The sequence below is a fragment of the Tupaia chinensis genome, unplaced genomic scaffold, assembly GCF_000334495.1.
Source record: "Tupaia chinensis unplaced genomic scaffold, TupChi_1.0 Scaffold000262_1, whole genome shotgun sequence".
Lineage (NCBI taxonomy): Eukaryota > Metazoa > Chordata > Mammalia > Scandentia > Tupaiidae > Tupaia > Tupaia belangeri.
In genome coordinates this window covers 1,236,793-1,257,824 of record NW_006159742.1, presented here as the reverse complement: position 1 = coordinate 1,257,824, position 21,032 = coordinate 1,236,793, and the positions used below count along the sequence as shown (strand labels likewise).

Below are 21,032 nucleotides of genomic sequence, written 5' to 3'. Positions count from 1 at the left end.
TTAGGTAATATAATATAATAATAAAAAAAAAGGTTGCAGGAAAAAAAATGCACATTTGATGACTGCAGTGAGCTGTATGGACACAGCTGGGTACTACTTTATAGCATGTTCATTATACTCACTGGGGTTTATGCCTAGGGTCAGATTTGGGTACATGTATAGGTATGTGTCAGCTGTGCTAGCTATTGGATATATTTAGACTAATTAAGTTCATTGGCAGAACAATTGAATGGGGGGAGCGGAAGGCATGGAGGGCAACCATGGATGCCAGGGACAATGGAGGAGGAAGATGGGACATAGCAGAGGGTGGGGGATGGGGAATCAGGGATGGCAAGACAAAGGGCAAGGTATGCAGGATGTAAGAATTGGAAAATTATTTGCTGAGAACATGTATGTTGATGTGCTTGATTGAACCAATGCACAGTGTATTTTGGATGGAAAATTCATTTGTGTGTTGTGATGGTGTATAGTGAATTAATGTAGATAATAAAAAATAATAAAAAAAATAAAAGAAAAAAAAGAAAAAAATGTAAAATGTTGCATGCTACCACATTTGGAAATTGTTGATTGCTTGTTTGTTTCCCCCAAAAGTTAACCATAAATTGACCTAGTTGTCATGGTGTGTATGCAGCTAAGTCACTGCTGCATAGGCTGGGACCACAGGGTAAGTACAGGTTCCAATCCTGATCCAACCAAAACGCTGGGCATGGTGGTGTGTGCCTACACTCCAAGCAACTTGGGAGGCTGAGGTAGGCAAAGCATTAACCCAGGCAAGTTCTATCTAATAAAGGAAGTCAGGAATAGTGGAGCATGCCTATAGTACCAGCTGAGAAAATGATCCAAGAGCATTGCAACAGTGAAACACTGTCTAAAATAAAATAATAAAGAAAATAAGTTAACAAATTTATCACACAGCTCAGCAATTTCACACCTAGAAATCTACCCAAGAGAAGTTACATGGGTCTACAGAAAGATTAACAGGTTATTTACAGCAGTATTATTCATAATACCTAAAAAAAAAAAAGTGGAAACAACCCAAAAGCCTATCAAACAGTATGCAGATGAACAAAATAAGGGGTATCTATACCAGGAATAGTATACAGCAATAAAAAATAACAAAATACTAATATATGCTATAATGTGGGCACCTTAGAAACATTATGCTCAGTAAAAGGAGCCAACATGAAAGACCATTTATTCTTCAGAGCCTTTCAAATGAAAACAACAAAAAGGACTAAGAAAGTATACAAATGGTTACCTGGTGTTGGAGGTAAGAAAGAGAAGTGATTGCAAATAGCCATGAAGAATACTGGGACTGCAACACCCTAACAGTTGGAGACCTCAACACCCCACTCTCTCCACTAAACAGATTATCAGGACAAAATATAAGCAAAGAGATACAGAATCTAAATGACATCATGAATCAAATGAACTTAACGTACATCTATAGAACCTTCCACTCAAAACCCACAAAATACACATTTTTCTCACCCCCAATGGAACTTTTTTTTTTTGGGGGAGAGGTTCTTGCTATAGGGCACATGCGCTCGCCAGACAGACAGAGACAGACAGAAAGTGAGAAATCACCCCCAGGGGGAATGGCCATGCCACAAACCCTTCTCCTCCATTCTCCTCCATTCTCCTCTCGGGATCTTGGGCACGCACGCACACGTGCCTGGTGTGAGTTTAAGCCACCAGGTCCAGGACACAAACCGCGGTTGACTACATGGGAGTCCAGAGACATAGCCATTACGCTAACTGCTGGTCCCCCCCAGTGGAACTTTTTCAAAGAATGGCAACATGATAGGGCAAAAAGCAAGCCTTTACAGATTTGAAGGTATCGAATCTATATCCACTATTTTCTTCAACCAAGATGAAATTAAACTTGGTATTAATCTCAGAGAAAAAAAAAAAAAAACACGAAAACACACAAACACATGGAAATTAAACAACCTACTCCTGAATGACTTCACAACTACTAAAGACATTAAGACTGCAATCAGGAGATTCATTTAAACCAATAAAAATGAGTACATGAGTTTCCATAATCTATGGGATACAACAAAAGCAGTCATAAGAGGGAAGTTCACAGTAATTAGTACACACAGAAAAAAGATGGGCCCAACAGATGGCATAATGATTACATCACTGAACTCCCATGTAGTCGACCGCAGCTTGAGTCCCAGACCCAGCAGATTAAAACTCCACTGGGCAAGTGTGTGTAAGTGCCCAAGTTCCCAAGAGGGGAATGGAGGAGAAGGGACTATGGCATGGCCATCCCCCTGGATAGTGAGTTTTCACTTTCTGTCACTCCCTGTCTCTCCGGCAAGTGCACATATCCTAGAGCAAAAATCTCTTAAAAAGAAAAAAAAAAAAAAGTGCCAAATGGACAACCTAACATCATGCCTCAGGGAACTGGAAAAACAACAACAAAGAAGGGAGAAAAGAAATAATAAGGATATGAGCAGAAATCAATGAAATAGAAAAGAACTATACAAATAATGTATGAAACAAAAGCTGGTTCTTTGAAAAGAACAACAAAATTGACACATCATTAGCTAGACTAAGAAGAAGAGAGAAAGGAACCAGATAAATCAAATTTGCAATGAAATAAGCAATATTACAATAGACATAAGAGAAATACAAAACATCATTGGAGAATATTGTGAGTGACTATATGCCAATGAACAAGAAAACCTGGATGAGATGGACAAATTCCTGGATACATGTAATCTACCAAGATTGAGTCAGGAGGACATAGAAAGTTCAAATAGGCTCATAAAAAGCAATGAGATTGAATCAGTAATAAATAACCTCCCAACAAAAAAAATCCTAGGACGCAATGGTTTTACTTCTGAATTCTACAAAATTTTTAAACAAGTTAACCCCTATTTTATTTATTTATTTATTTATTTTTTGCAGCACATATACTAAAATTGGAACGATACAGAGAAGATTAGCATGGCCCCTGTGCAAGGATGACATGCAGATCTGTGAAGCGTTCCCCTATTCTATTCAAATTGTTTCTAAAGATCCAAAAGGAAAGAACTCTCCCAAATTCATTTTATGAAGCCCTCATCACTCTCATTCCCAAAACAGATAATAAAATGACAAGAAAGAAAAACTAAAAATCAATATCTCTGATGAATAAACACACAAAAATTCTCAACAAAATACTAGCAAATCATATCCAACAACATATAAAAAAGATTACACATCATGACCAGGTAGGCTTTATTTCAGGATCCAAGGGTGCTACAACATATGCAAACCATAAATGCAATACACCATATTAACAGAAAGAAAGATAAAAACCATATGACTGTATCAATCAATGCAGAAAAAACATTCAATAAAATAAAACATTACTTGATGATTAATATTCTCAGAAAGGGACCCGCAGATGGCATAATAGTTATATCATTGGGCCACAGTTTCAGTCCTGGACCTAAAACTCACATCTGGCACATGTGTGTGCATGCCCAAAATCCAGAGAAGAGACTGAAGGAGAAGGGATTGTAGTGTGACCATCACCCGGGGAGGTGGAGTGATTTCTCACTTTCTGTCTCTGTCTCTCTCTGTGTGTGTCTCCAGGGAGCACATGTGCCCTATAGTAAAAATCTGTCAAAAACAAACGAACAAAAAAACTCAACAAAATCAGCATAGAAGGGTCATTTCTCAACACAATAAAAGTCATCTATGAAAAACCCATACTAAACATCATACTGAATGTGGGAAAGCTGAAAGTGTTTCCACTAAAATCTAGTACAAGACAAGGCTGCCCACTTTCTCCACTGCTTTTTAATCCAGCAGTGGAAGTCCTAGCTAATGTAATTAGAAAAGAGAAAAAATAAAAGGTATTCAAATAGGGAGCAGATGACATAACTGTATACATAGAAGACCCAATGGTATCCATGAAAAAACTCCTGGATATAATAAATTAATACAGTAAAGTGTCTGGATACAGAAATCTACATACAAAAATCTATAGCATTTCTATATACAAACAACAAGCAGATCGAGATAAAACTAAAGAAAGTAATCCCATTCCCCATAGCTACAAAGGTATAAGATATCTAGGAATAAAGCTAACTAAAGAAGTCAAAGACCTCTACAAGAAAAACTATGAAAATCTAAAATAATTAAAATTAAAAAAATTGAAGATGACAGAAAAAAAGTAGAAACATGGGACCAGTGGACGCTGTAATGGTTACATCACTTAACTCCAATGTAGTTGATGGCAGTTCAAGTCCAGGACCCAGTGGCTTAAACCACAGCAGGTATGTATGCATGTGTGCTCAAAATCCTGAGAAAAGTAGAAGGAAAAGGGATTGTGATGTGGCTATTTCCCCTAGGGGATGATTTCTGGTTTTCTGTCTCTCTGACGAACACTTATGTCCTATGGCAAAAATCTCTCAAAAAAAGTATGACATCCCATGTTCCTGAATTAGAAGAATTAATACAACCAAAATGGCAATTCTACCCAAATTAATTTACATATTTAATGCAATCCCAATCAAATTACCAGAGACATCCTTCACAAATCTAGAAAAGACATAGAATTTGTCTGGAATCATAAAAGACTTCGCATTGCCAAAGCAATCCTATGCAAGAAGAGTGGAGTGGGCAACATCTCACACCCTGATCCCAAAATATATTACAAAGGTGTGATAATCAAAACAGCAATGGTATTGGCACAAAAACAGACAAGTGGACCAATGGAACAGAAGACCCCAGAAATAAGCCCCAAAACATACAGCCAACTGATTTTTGACAAAGAGCACCAGTTAAAACAAGTCTCTTTAGTAGATTGTGCTGGGAAAACTAGGTATCCATCTGCAGAAAGACAAATATGGACTCCTATCTCTCACCATTAACAAAAATCAATCAAAGTGGGTCAAAGATCTCAAAGATCTAAACTTAAGACTGCAAACTATAAAACTACTGGCAGAAAACACTGGGGAAGCTCTGGGATACATCAGCATAGGCAAGACTTCTTAAACAAGACTGCCAAAGCACAGACAATAATCCCAAAAGTAGACAAGTGGGATTACATCAGATTAAGAAGTTTCTGCACAGCAAAAGACACAGTAATTAGTGTGAATCGACAACCCTTGGAAGGAGAGAATATTTTTGTAAACCATGCCTCAGATAAGGGATTGAGAACCAGAATACATAAGAAACTCAAGAGGCTTACTAGAAAAAAAAAAAGATTATCAACCTCATTAAAAGATGGGCAAATGAGTTTAACAAACTATTCTCTATGGAAGACCTAGGAACAGCCAAAAAGCATATGAAAAAATGCTCAACATCCCTCATCATAAGTGAAATGCAAGTCAAAACCACAATGAGATACTACGTAACCCCAGTCAGAATGATGATGATTAAAAAAAAAAAAAAAAAATGCTGGTGAGGCTGTGGTGGAAGGGGAACGCTCCTACACTGTGGGTGGGAATATAAATTAGTCTAGCCACTGTGGAGAATATGGAGTTTCCTCAAAGATCTACAAATAGAATTACCATATGATCCAACAATTCTATTCCTTGTATCTACCCAAAGAATAGGAGAATGCTCAGTTGGAAAAGTGCTTGTATATCCATATTTATTGTGGCATAGTCATAATTGCTAAGGACATGGAACCAACCCAAATGTCCATGAACAGATGAATGGATTCCATATATTCTATAGAATACTATTCAGACATAAAAGAATAAGACCCTGGCATTTGATAGAAAGTGGACAAATATGGAAGATTTACTGCTGAATGAAGCAAGCCAGGCTATGAAAGAGAGACATTGTATCTCTCTGCATGACATACACTACCTCTCTGCATTCTATGGCAGAAACTGAAAGATTAGAGGATACAGAAGCATGGAAAATGGTCACAGATACTGGAAACAGGGAGGGAAGCAGGTGGGAGAAGGGGGAGAATGTATAGAAAGGAATCAAGGAGAAAAATAGATAATACATGTATGGGACATAGAAATGGAATGATTATCCGTTGATAACATGTATAGTATCTTTGACTGGACTGGTATGAAGTGTATTCATTTTGGGTAAATTCACCTTACAAGCTGTAGTGATGTACAGTGACTGAATGCATAAAAATTTTAAAAACTAAAAAAGTCATTGGGTAAGGGTTTCTTGAATTAATTACAGTAATGATGATGCTAGCTAATACTAAAAGTTTGCTAGAGTTCAAGAATTATCATAAGTGATTTCAAGTTTATAACTCATTTAGCCCTTAACAAGAAGCAGAGACTATTTTATCCCCATTTCTGAAACAACCGAAGTACAGGGAAATTAAGCAGTATGCTCAAAGCCACAGAATAAATACACAGATATAGATAAATATATATACACACGCACATGCACATACATATATATTCACTTACAAAATAAATAATACTAACTTAAAATGCTAAGCAACAGGATTTATTCATATTACAAGCAAAATCAGAAGCCAACAGTGTATATGTTATACAACATGGTAAATTCACCGTAAGTTTGCATGCCTGAAATTATCTAATGAATGACCAATTGACAGCCCTTTAAGTTATCTCTACTAGCCATTTAAACCAGTAATAAATATAATGTTCATTACAACACAGTTTGATCAGTAACTGTGGTTCATATTCACTAAGAGATTTAATTACTGTAAACCAATTTTTTAAATTTTAAACATAATGATACTTTACTGAATCATTATGTTCACACAGATTCAGAAAATATCACTATGGTTTATGCAAATACAACTTTATCCTGCAAGAGTATGCATACACATACAAACACTGAGTCACACATTCTCTGTAACATAGATTTTTTTTTTAGTACATCATGTCACAAAACTGTAGGTATATCACCACTCCTGTAACTGAAAAGCACAAGGTAACAAAATGACTGTGTTTTATCTTGTTCATATGAAAGTCTAGTAATAAATTTCACATGGCAGTAATCCATTATGAATGGAAAACTTGGAGACACTAACTCTTTGTGTATCATTTAGTAAAACACTCAAAATTTAGAGATAGCTCTAGATAAGAGAACTGATAAATGAGTCACCTTATATATAGTTAATATTAAAGAAACTAAGGCATATAAATGATCAGCAAGTCTATAATATTTGACAACGTATTTTAAACAGTCTAATAAAACACAATAAACAGACAGTACAGGAAAAAGGATATGTAACTAAAATCACATTCACCTTCAATACCTTTGCTAGCTAGAACTAAGAAAACAATATCAGCACTTTCTGTCCAAATGATATATTGATGCAAAACTGGAATAAAAACGGTGTGAAAAAGCGTACTATTTATAACTGAGAATAAATGTTTCCTAGTGCTGACAAGCTTCTGTCAGTTAATTGCTTTTATGTTGCAATATTTTTCCCTAAATATTTCTTCTAGTATTTTTATTTGGAAGCTTTATATTTAGTTTATATTACAAATTAATAATTAAACAACTCTTTGTGTATTGGTTATACAGTTAGTAATATGTATAAAGACATTTATTTAAAGTGGAAGAAACCATTTCATAATAAAGAATCCCTACCCTCAATTCTCGTAGAATATAACATGTCCACCTAGAAAGTAATGTATCAATAACATATTTATGATGCAATATGGATATCAAGCCATAGCTAAAAATGTTCAGATCTATGTAGCCAAGTGCATTAAACAGTCCCCCCGGGTAACATATAATCAAGAGTAACTCTCATAACTCAAAACACATTTCAGTTAAGTATCACAGCAGCATGAATTCATTTTGAGGTCCCAATTCATTATTTTAAAAAGTTATACACACTGCAAATGTAATGAATGAAATCGCTAACTTGCACACACACAAGTTACATCTTTACCTCAATGAAAAATGTGACAGGTTTGTTTTTTTTTAAATGGGTCGGTATAACTTTTATTAAATAATCTTTTGTCTTGGTATAAATTTTTGAGATTCAAAATAAAATTAAAAATAATAAAGTAAATTTTTTTTAAGAGAGAGATTTTGCTCATAGGGCACATGTGCTCACCAGAGAGACAGAGAAAGTGGATTCACTTGCATTCTCCTTTTGGGATTTTGGGTACTCACACACATGCACTTGCCATGATTTTCAGGCCACCAAGTCTGGGACTCAAACAACAGTTGTCTATGTGGGAATCCAACTCTTTAACTACAATGCCACCTACTGGCCCCAAAACCTGCTCCTAAAAATAATTACATTCACCATTCTGGTTTAGAGCAACAACATACACTGTCATGAAAATAAGTGGGAAAAACAACTACACTAAGCTACTACAAGATTACCTGCTAAACCTTGTAAGTAACTATAAAAATGGGCAAAGTATATAAAGCAATTAACCAGCAGATAGAGTAATAGTTATGTTGCTGGACTCCCATATGGCCAACTGCAATACAAGCCCTGAACCCAGTAGATTGAAACACATATCAGCTGTGTGTACCAAAAATCCCAGAGGGGGATGGAACAGAAGGGATTGCAGCATGGCCATCCCCACTGCAAGGGGGGGAGGGGTTCTCACTGTCCCTCTCACTGTCTCTGTCTGTCTCTGTCTCTCTCTCTCTCTCTGTCTGTCCAGAGGAGTGCATGTTTATGTGTGTGTGTGTGTGTGTGTGTGTGTATTCATACATACGTATATATACTACTTCATACACTGGGAGAAAATCAGGACCAGCCTGTGATTATTAAGTGATGGGAAACAAATCAGGTGATCTCTAAGATTACTTACATTTCATATCTTGAGGCAAAGTCCAGCCTGTGGGATAGAGAGGGAGAAACCAAAAAGAGCTTTGTGGAACAAAGAAGTTAGAAACACTGGAGTTTGAGGCAACTGGGATTTGTGGGATAGAGTACAGGGGAAGTGGAGGCAGGTGGAGAAAAGATGAAGTAACTGGCATGGAAACACCTGTGAGGCTTTGAATATGAATTTGTTCTACACAGGATGAAACTTCAGGAGGTCAAGTGGTAGGAAAAAAAGAATACCTACCAGGAAGAGATCAATTTCAGGTACAAACAGAACAATCCCCACAATGGAAAGACCTTTACCCAGAGCATTCTGTAGATAATTCACAAAGCTCATGCCTTAGTAGTGAGGCTAAATTAATAGCTCTAGAATAAAGGCTACTTCAAAAGCATGAAATGCATATGTGCACACACACCTAGCATGTTTTTCAAACTGCAATTCAAACTGCAATGAACCATATATAGGATCCAGTTCCTTTAACCATTAGGCTATGTGGCTGGGCCACTAACAAATACATTATTATGATTACATAATAAAAAAAAAAAAAAGTAGACAGGTTTAAAAGGTAGGAAAATGTAAACCAGAAACAGAAGAAAACTCAGTTCATAAAAATAGATCCAGAATTAACAAAGACAATAAAGTAAAAAGACTTTGTAATAGCCATTAAAATGGATTCAAAGATTAAGGATTAAAATATAAACATAAGATAAAATGTTAAAGATAACTGAATTAAACATCTAAGTATTAAAAATTGTATTTGATATAAAAATTTCGCTGGAAGGAATTACCAGCAGATTAAACACTGCAGGCAAAAAAAAAAAAAAAAAATCATGAAATTGAAGATAGATCAATATAAATTATCTTAAATTTTAGAAAAGACAAAAAAATGAATAAAGAGCAAGCTGATGGCATAGTGTTTAAGGTGACTAGATCCCACATGGCTAACTGCATAGTCGAGTTCTGAATCAGCAGCTTGAAAAAACTCACAGGAGCAAGCGTGCATAGATGACCAAGAGAAGAGACTGGGACATGGCCATCCCCCTTGGGAGGTGTTTCTCACTATCGCTCCCTAGTGAGCACCTGCACTTTATTACAAAAGAAAAGGAGAGAAGAGAAAGAAAAAGAAGAGCAGAACCTCAACAACTTGTGGGTCAAAATAAATAATATAACATTCATGTAAAATCCAAAAGAAGGAAAAGAAGGTCAAAATTTTTAATATACATTTTTCCTTTTTTACTTTTTTTTAAGGTTTTTGGTTAAGTGCCCTATGGCAGAGGGAGACAACAAAAGGAAAGGTGAGCAAACACCCCCCAGGGGAGATGGCCATGCTGCAATCTCTTCTCCTACATACTCCTATAGCATTCTGGGCACACATGTAAACACACACACCTAGAGTGATTTTCAAGATGCAAGGTCTGGGATCCGAACAACGTTTGGCCAGTGGGAGTCCAGTACCTTAAGCATCATGCTACTTGCTTTCCCCAATACACAACTTTTCCATATTTAATAAAATCCATTAGCCTACAAGTCTAGCAAGTTCAACAAAATCTGACATAATAATAAAAAAATTTAAAAACACAATGCAACATGTTATTGCCAAATTGCTAAAGCCATAAAATTGCTAAAGCCATAATAAATAGAAAAAATCTTAAAAGCAACCAGAAAAATAAAATGAGGTACATTATGTATACAGAAACAAAGACAAGAACAATACAAATATCTCACCAGGAACTACACATTCTCAGCTACTCAAAAAATTCTCAAACTGAAATCCTAAACCCAACTCGATTATCTTCAAAAATGAACATAAAGGCAGAAAGGTTATTGCCAGGACTCCTGTATTATAAGAAATGTTTTAAAAAGTTCTGCAACTAGAAGAAAACTAACAGCAACATGGAAACTTGGATCTAAACAAAAGAATAAAGAACAATTGAAAGAGACCAGCAGACAGTGTAATGGTTACATCACTGGACTCCCAATTGGCCAACCGTGGTTTGAGTCCCAGGCCCAGCGGCTTAAAATTTATGCCGGGTGCATGTGCATGAGTTCCAAAAGTCCTAAGAGAAAGGGGTGAGAAAGAACTTCAGCATAGCCATCTCTCCTGGGGAGTAGGGTAATTTCTTGCTTTCTGTCCTCTGTCTCTCCAGTAAACACATGCACCCTATAGCAAAAACCTCTTTAAAAAAAAAATGGAGAAAAAAAATAGATGTAGCAAACTAAGACTTTTTCCTCATTTTTAATCTCTTTGAAGGTAATTAACTGCATGTGGCAAGAATAACGTATTGTGGAGCTTACAAATTCACATGGAAAAAAATGCATGACCACAACAGCACAAAGGATGAGAGGAATAAATGGAAGTATACCATGCAAAATGATTATATGTGAAATGGCAAAATATTTAAAGGTGCACTGTAATTAGTTATTATTACTACATAGTGAAAGACCCAGAACAAACATTAAGAAATGAGAGTATAGGCAGTATTCGAGATTTAACAGGATATAAAGTATATGTACTCAATTATTCAAAAAGGAGGCAGGAAAAGAATAAGAACAAAAAGAAATGATAAAGGGTAAAGAAACAGCAAGATGGCAGAGTTAGAATCAACCACATATATAACTGTATTATACGTAAAATAATCAAAACCAATGTCTCTACCAGGGCTCCGAGAAATAATTAAACCCTAATAACCTAAAGCATTTATTATATGCAATAAATTACCTTCTCCCTTATGCATCTACACTGGTGCTTGCCTTGTTCCATCCTTAAGAAAACTGAGATGACATCCATTCGAACTGCCTCAGCTGAATTCTCCAAAAATAGAAATCTAGCTAAGAGAGGCTAGTACACATCCAATTAATGGCAAATTGTCAGCTTGTAAATAAAGTAAGACCAAATATATTCTTTCTAAATGAAACCAAATTAAATATAAAGTATAATTATAGTTGAAGATTTTGAATACTCTCAGTAACTGATAGAACAGAAACCAAATACAGTAAGGATACTATTATTCAAGTACTTATATTCAAGTAGAATACTCAAATAGCACCCTTAACAAAATTGACCTAATTGACATTTATAGAACAATCCATTCAACAATAGTAGAATACACATAATTTTCTAATGCATAAAACAGATCATAAACCAGGCCTTTAAACAATGGGTTGAAATCAGAGTACATTCTTCTATCTCAATGGAATTAAAATAGAAACCAATAAAGAAAGAAATTCTAAAATATTTGAAAATCAAGCAATATATATCTGAAGGAACAAAAGAGAAATCACAAGGGAAATATAAAAACATCTCAAAGTTAATGAAAATAGAATAAATCAAAATATGTAAGGGAAAACTAAAGTACTGCTCAGAGCAATGTTTCCCAAAATGTGCTACACATTAGAGTCATCGTGGGAGCGCTTAAAAATCCCATTGTATCTTATATCAATTAAATCAAAATTTAATTTTGATTTGTAATTAGGATATAGTAATAAATTAAAAACAACCCAAAAGCTGACTTCTTAAAAAAATTTTAGATAATAATTGACTAAAATAATCCAAGGAACAAAACATGAAAGACACAAATTATAAAAACCAGAAATAAAGAAGAGATATTCTACACATCTTTGAAACATGAGAACAATAGAGAACATTTGTATCAATCATTGATGACTTAGATTAAATGAATTCCTTTAAAAATATCAAAATGACTCAAAAGCTATCAGCGATCTCAAAAATTTAATCAGAAGTGTTCTCAAAAGGAAAACTCCAGGACCAGATGACTTCACTGACGATTTCTCTCAAATATTTAAGGAATAAATGAACTATATATGTAGTTAATAAACCCTACACAAATTTGTTCAGCCAAGAGAGGTGAAGCAACACTTCTCAACTTATTTTATTAAGCCAAACCATCAAAACTCGATGAACATTACAGAAAAGAAAATGACAGACCAATATATCCCACAAACATAAACATGAAGATCTTTTAAGAAAATATTACCAAATCAAATCAAGTAATATATAAAAGGATAATATATCATAAAAAAATTATATATGACTTATCCAGGAAGGCAAGATTTATTTAACATTCAAAAATCCAATTAGTGTAACTCACGATATTAACAGATTAGAAAACAATAACATAACCGTCTCAGTAGTTATAGAAAAGCATATACCAACGTTAATACACATTCCTGATTAAAACAAACTCTCAGCAAAACTGAAACAGAAAGTATGCCAGTTACCAGCTTCTGGCCTGGCAGCTCCAATCTACTCTTCACTGCCCTGCTTTGTGATATGGAAGCTGGATGCTCTATCATTTTTTTTTTGCCAGTTGCAATGAGATTTTGTCAGTAAAGGGTATTGGAGGAACATTGAGGCAAAGGAGCTTCTCCCAGCTCCAGTATGCCTTGTTCTCTTCTTGCCCCTGTTGCATTCTTCAGTAGGAGTTACCCAATGGAACTCGGACCACATCAAATTTCAGCAGCACAACTAGAAGTATCTTCCCAATGAGTTCTACCAGCATCCCAGGTGGTTTCCCCGCAAGTCTCAAAGTGTTCCAATTAGTGGTTTTCCAGGCAGTTTTAATAACACCTCCATGTACGCCTCTCAGTGAACCACCCTACTTCTCAGAGATTGGCTCACCTCCATCCCGCATCCCGAGGAAATAAAGTAGACTGGAGTCAGAAAGAAAGCCTCTGCTCACTTCTAAGAGTTTCAGTGTACCCTCTATAGGCTCAGCAGAATCAAGAGAGCAGTTATTGGTTAAACGAACTATGGTATATTCATGCAACCAAATATTGTTTTGCAATTTAAAAAAAAATAATGACCGGGACCAGCAGTTAGCTGGTGATTTCTCACATTCTGTCTCCCTCTGTCTTTCTGGTGAGCACACACACCCTATAATGAAAACCTCTCAAAAAAAAAAAAAAAAAGACCTATGGAACCACATGGAAGAGCCTTAACTATACTTTCCTAAATGAAAGAAACTAGTCTGCAAAGGCTACATACTATATGATCCCAACTATATGATATTCTGGGAAAAGCAAAGCTTAAGACGGTAGAAAATCAGAGTTACTGAGGACTTGGGAGGCTAAGGGGAAATGGATGAGCTCAGGGAATTTATATGATACTGTAATGGTGAACTCATGACATTATATATTTGGCAAAATCCATAGAACTATACAACACAGAAAGTGAACCTCAAGGTATAGACTGTAGTTAATAATATGTCTTTCTGGTTGGCACACACACCCCATAAAGAAAAACCCTCAAAAAAAAAAAAAAAAAAGACCTATGGAACGACATGGAAGAGCCTTAACTATACTTTCCTAAATGAAAGAAACTAGTCTGCAAAGGCTACATACTATATGATCCCAACTATATGATATTCTGGGAAAAGCAAAGCTTAAGACGGTAGAAAATCAGAGTTACTGAGGACTTGGGAGGCTAAGGGGAAATGGATGAGCTCAGGGAATTTATATGATACTGTAATGGTGAACTCATGACATTATATATTTGGCAAAATCCATAGAACTATACAACACAGAAAGTGAACCTCAAGGTATAGACTGTAGTTAATAATATTATATTAATGTCATTCATCAGTTCTAAGAAATGTATCACCCTAATGCAATACAATCATAATAGGATGAACTATGTGCAGGAGAACATGGAATATGTGGGAGCTCTGTATACTTTTTCTTTCTGTAAAGCTAAAACTACTTAAAAACATGATCTATTCATCTAAAAAAAATACATACAGGGGACCAGCAGTTAGCGTAATGGCTATGTCACTGGACTCGCACGTAGTCGACCACGGTTCGAGTCCTGGACTGATGGCTTAAACTCATGCCGGGCCGTTTGCGGGCGTGCCCAAGATCCCAAGAGGAGATTGGAGGAGAAGGGATTGCGGCATGGCCATCCCCCCGGGGGCTGATTTCTTGCTTTCTGTCTCTCTGTCTCTGCCTGTCTGGCGAGCGCACGTGCCCTATAGCAAAAACCTCTCCAAAAAAAAAATACATACACACACTTATAAATTTTCCCATTACCTTTGTGTGTGGTAAGCACAATTCTAAGATGGCCTCTCAGATTCCTACTCTCTGGTATGCACACTCTGTATAATCCCTTTCCCTTGATTATTTACTGGGCTATATATATAGATCTCACTCTCAGTGTGATATTATATAACAATGCAGAAAGAATTTTACTGGGTAGTAATTAAGGTCCATAAGCAGTTCAATTTGAGTTAATCAAAACTGAGATTTTTTTTTTTTTCTGTTCATCAGGTGAGCCCCTAAAAGGATCAGGCTCTTCTTAAAGGAAGAGTTTCAAAGTGCTGAAGAATTTTTCCTGCTGGTCTTGAAGGAGGTTTTACATGGGCCCATGTAGCAGGCCCTAAGGGAGGGGATCCAGAGACTACAAGCAAGTGAATAGTCCCCTCATTCATATAAACCCAGGGAACTGAATTATTCCAACAAGAGGAGCTCATGAGACTGCAAATGAGACCATGTGGCCCAGCGAGGTCCTTGATTTTAGTCCAACAGATACTGAGGACAGAACCTATCCCAAGCCCAGACTCTTGACTCACAAAAACTGTCAGATAATGTATATTATTTTAAGCCACTAAATTTGTAGTGATCAGTCTGTTACCCTAAAGTTGACAAGCCACCAAAGTCAACAAATTAAGTCTAAAAGAATACATTTAGAAGTTTTATGCATTTTAAAAATTGAACTGAATTTTGTAACATAAAAATATAAACTTTATATTTTATATATATATTAGCATTTGACACTTTGAAAAGTTAAAATACAAATAGCATATGAGAGGTCTTTGTAGTGTTCATGGAAAATATGTATTATGACAAAACTGTACATTGTTTTCAAAGGTTTTTTGCACCAAAATAAGCTCACACTTTAATTACATTTTTCTATGAACTTTTTGAAGTCTCCTCATACATGACACAAACATAGCATATTAAGAAAAAACTGCTATGGGACCAGCAGATGCCTTAATGGTTACATTGCTGGAATCCATGTAGTCAACTGCAGTTTGAGTCCCAGATCCAGCGGCTTAAAACTCATGCCAGGTATGTGTGCTTGTGAATGGAGTGGAAGGGACTGTGGTATAGCCATTCCTCCTGGGAGGTAATTTATTTTCTATCTGTCTCTCCATCTCTCTGGTGAGCATGCATGTCCTATAACAAAACCTCTTTTTTTAAAAAAAAAAAAAAAAAAGAAGAAGAAAAAACTGCACTACCAGAAATAAAAAAATAGGAACAAATCATTAGGAAGCAAATTTTAAAATGCAAGATGCAAGTTGGGGGTATGCACATAGCATAATGGGTAGGGTGCTGACTACGGTTCAAATACCAGGCCTCGTGGCTTGAAAAATCACAGCAAATGAATAAATAATGTTTTTTAAAATAAAATGCTCATTAGGATTGTGTACATTGTCACAATTACTATCTTTTATTTTTTGAATACCAATTATAAACTAAAAATGTTTACAATCTACAAATAGAACACGAGTCTAGAATTTTTAAATAGAGATTTTAAATAGTTTTTTAAAGCAGAATCAGTATTCATTATTTTCTATGTTCCTTTCTCTAGTATAAAAAAAACATTGTAAGTTCAACCTAGCAAATAAGATTAAAAACAAAAGATCTTTACTACATACTGTAAGACACATCATACATGACATAATTTTAAATTCTTGTGAGGTTAACTGTATAAAAAATTGTATAATCATCAATATAGAAGGGAATGTTGACAATTTAAGATTGAAAGATTTTTTTATGGCATTACTAAAAAGGTTCAAAGGGCATTTTATACAGTTAAATAGAGTAAGTTCTAGTGTTCCACAGCACAACAGGGGAACTAGAGTTAACAATTATTTACTGCATATTTCAGAAGAGTTAAAAGAGGATTTTAAATGTTCCCAATATAAAGTAATGATAAACTTTTGACATTATAATTATGCTAATTGCCCTGATTTGATCCTTAACCATGGTATTCATTTACAAGAAAAAAAAATCACATTGTACCCCATATGTTTATTACTTCAATTAAAAAATAAAAAGTATTTGATTTTTGTTTCCTTATCAAATTACAGTTAAAATTATAATGATATGTCTTTTAGATTCTTTTTCTTCTATCCTTATTATTCAGTGGTTCTCAGACTAAATTTAGAAAAAACTATTAATACTTTATAGAGAAGTTAATTTATGATTTTGGCATATAAGAGCATATAAAAATTAATGAATAGTAATAAAAATTAGAGAAAAATTTACATATGGGTAATATTTACACTAAACCTGACAATAGTTGAACAACTATTAGAAAAATATTTATAGTCTTTAAGACTTAGAACTTGTCAAGAAAAACTATTGAAGGACAGAATTCCAATTGTATTTCAAAGTTAACCTGAAGGAAGAATGGGTAAACAAAATGTGATATACCTATACAATAAAATATAATTTACCTTAAAAATAAATTAAGTACTAATGGTATGTCACACTGTGAATGAACATCAAAAGCATTATTTTAAGTGAAGAAAGCAAGACACGAAAGATTACATATGGTATTACTTCACTCTTACAAATACTCAACTGTAGGTAAATCCAAATAGTCAGGAAGCAGATTGGTAGTTGCCTTGGCCTGGAGAAGAGGGAAATAGGTAACGACTGCTTAATATGTATAATGGGTGAGTCCTTCAGAGTTGATGAAATGTTAAAATTAGAGCTTGCGAATGTACTCAATGCCACTAAATTGTGTGCTTTAAAATGGTTAATTAGGTGAATTTCACACCAATTTTAAAAATTAATGTAGTCTAAATAGTAATCATAATTATTACATGTAGATGTATAGAAAGTTTCTGTTCCCAATTTCTGTCAACATTCAACAGTGGAAATAAAAATCAATAGTACATAAACAGAAAATTACTAATTATTTCTTAAAACACACACTGAAACTTTACATGTAATGCTTGATAAGTGGCCTGTTCACTATATTAACAATAAGAATTTTTAACCCTGAGTTAGGCATATAATGGATAAAATTATAAAACGTCTTTGAGAAAACGATATGTAATGGCAGGCCATTGTGGCAGTTTGCATAACTGCACTAAACAATATACATTCTTTGCCTTTTCTGTGCCAATTATATATTCACAAGTTACCATCAAATGTCACATCACAGAAACACAAAGACTTTGCCTGAATTTTGAAATCTGGTTTAGACTACTAGGATTAGCAAATTCAGTGCTCAAAATATTAAGCCTATCAGCCCAATAGTGTACTATCCATTTGTCTTTGGAAATACTTTATTACATTTCCTAGGAGAAAAATTAAAGATAGCACATCATGCAAAAGGTTTTAATCCCCACTTTGAAAATATATCTTTTAATCTATAAGATTTTTCCAATATGATTGGTTCAGGATTATTTTCTAACAAGACAGACTTCAAAGGTATTTCTTTAGAGTATTGCAGGTAGGTCAGCCAACATCATACTTGTCAATAATTTTGAGAATTTCTTACTTTGCTGAGTAGGCAATAAGTGAATCATATATAACACAAAATTGAGGCCATGATTGAAACTTTAATACCTAAATAACATCCAAAGTTAAGCAGAATGTAATATAAAGCATAATATCTTTAATAGAATGAGCATTAATTTTATAGAAATACATTAACAAATTAGATGTTAGACCTATGGTCACTATCTAATATCTAATACAGTAGCCCATTAAATACTTGTATCTATTTAAATTGAAAGTAATTTAAATTGCATATGGTTGAATATTCAGCTCATCAGTTGCACTAATCATTTTTCAAGCATTCAACAGCCATATGTGCTAAGTAGCTACTATATTGGAAAACAGATACAACAGAAGATTTCCATCACTATAGAAACAGCATTTGTTTGACAGAGGTGAATTTACCTGCAGACTAATCATGAAGTTTAAGCTTCTGAGTTCAGGAACTCAGGAACTTTGAAAAGACCCTTTTAGGGACTGGGGAGGGGTCCTAGCAATGTTTGTATAGAATTACATATTTTAGTAATTTTTTCAAAAGTTAAGATATTGTAAACATAAAATATTTTCTCTGTCCTCTCCTCCATCATCCATCACCCTTTTTCTCATGTCAGGTGGTAGGTATTACAACAGGCAACTTGAGAATCAAGTGAACAGAAGTTGAACTGGTAGTACATACTGTTTGGGTTCAGTGGGCTATATTGTAGTGACTCTCAGTCATTCCCGTGTTACTATTAATCACTGCTACCTGTTCCAGTATAGGAATGGCTTGTCAGAATACACCTTTTCTACTACACCAACTCACACCTAAAGTCATAATATGAAGGTACAGAGTCAGGGGTCTATGGAGATGTGATTATGTCACATGACACATGACAACTAGAACTAAAGGTATGTGACAAGTGGAAGAGAAATAGTCTAAAATATACACAACCAGAAATTAGCCTGTGGGAAACCTTTCCGAAGAGGAGCCAAGACACAGTATGAAAAGACTTTAGCAAGTTCATAGGAAGATCAGTGGATGGCATAATGGTTATGTCACTGGACCCCCACATAATTGACCACGATTGGAGTCCCAGACCTGGCAGCTTAAAACTCACCCCAGGCACATGTGTGTGCATGCCCAAAATCCCAAGAGGAGACTGGAGGAAAAGAGAATGTGGCATGGCCATCCCCATGGGGATGGGAGATTTCTCACTTTCACTCTCTCTCTGGCAAGTATACAATCCCCTATAGCAAAAATCTGTCTTTTAAAAAAATTACAAAGTTCACAGGAAAATGGAATTAAAGTACGAGTTTATTTTGGTACAAAAAAAATTTGAAATCCATGTATAGTTTTTCCATAATATGCATTTTCTGTGACCTTGCTTAATACCTCTTATATAAAGTAGGTAATCCCGTTTTGTTTTTTTTTTTTAATTTGTTTGAGAGATTTTTTTGCTATAGGATACATGTGCTTGCTAGAGGCACATAGATAGTGAGAAATTACCTCCCTACACACACACACAGGGACATAGGGGGATGGCCATACCACAATCCCTTCTTCTCTATCCTCTTCTTGGGATTTTGGGCATGCACGTGCGCACGCGCGAACACACACACACACACACACACACACACAGCATAATTTTCAAGCCCCCAGGTCTGGGACTTGAACCACAGTTGTTTACATGGGATCCAGCACTTTAACTACCATGCTACCTGGCTGGCCTGTAAAGTCTTTTTTGTTTAACTGAGGCACAATCATATCAAAAGTTCTCTTATTAGAAATAATGTTGTGGGGCCAGCAGGTGGTATAATGGTTAAGGCACTGGACTCCCACATGGTCGACCGTGGTTACCACAGTTCAAGTCTCAGACCCAACGGCTTGAAACTCACACTGGCATGTGTGTATGCCCAAAATCCCAAAATGAGAATGGAGGAGAAGAAACTGCGGCATAGCCAATCCACCGAGGAGCAATTTCTTTCTTTCTATCTCTCCCACAAGCACACATGCCCTATAGTAAAATTCTCTCTCTCAAAAAAAAAAAAAAAGGAATGTTGATAATGCATATTACAAATGCAACATATATTTCTTTGTTTTGATGAGACTCGCATGAAATATAACTTCTTGGAAACCCTGTTTGTACAGCACAGACCTGTAGCAGTTCTACAAATACTGAGTGAACTGTCTGTGAGTGAAGCAACATTTTATGTACCTCAATTATTAATAATACAAACAAAATTTTATTATCTAACAGAAAAGACTAATTTACCTTTCTAATCTCTCTATAAAAAATATATATTATAGAGGCCAGCTGGTGGCATAGCAGTTAAAGTGCTGAACTCCCACACGTCCTACTGCAGTTTGAGTCCCAGACCTGGAGGCTTGAAAATCACACTGGACGCATGTGCATGCAAGCCCAAAGTCTCAGGAAGAGAATGGAGAGAAAAGAGGTTGCAGTGTGGCCAACTCCCTCCCCCACAGGGGATGAGCCCTCATTTGCCCTCTCACCATCTCTGCCTCCAGTGAGTGAATGTACACTATAGGAAAAAATTTTAAATAAATTTGTATTATAAAAGTACTATCATATGAAGAGGTAAACACTATACCTCCTGCAGACATATAAAAAAGTAGTTTAAAGTATGATCAGTTTGACAGTATTATTTTCCTAATTATTGAGATGACAGTATCATTGATCATCTTTTTTAATTTGTCATTAGTTGTGACTTTTCTTTTTCTAAATACATATTGGCTCTTGTACA

General features: G+C 35.3%; 1 protein-coding gene and 1 non-coding gene across 2 annotated transcripts in view; one reads left to right on the top strand and one right to left on the bottom strand.

Annotated features, from left to right (window-relative positions):
- Positions 1-21,032, bottom strand: part of LOC102485309 (mitochondrial inner membrane protease subunit 2) — a 1,014,188-nt gene that overhangs the window by 837,389 nt on the left and 155,767 nt on the right. The window lies entirely within an intron of this gene.
- On the top strand, positions 2,910-3,013 carry LOC114007957 (U6 spliceosomal RNA). The gene has a single exon (XR_003549531.1). It is a non-coding gene; the product is annotated as a U6 spliceosomal RNA (small nuclear RNA).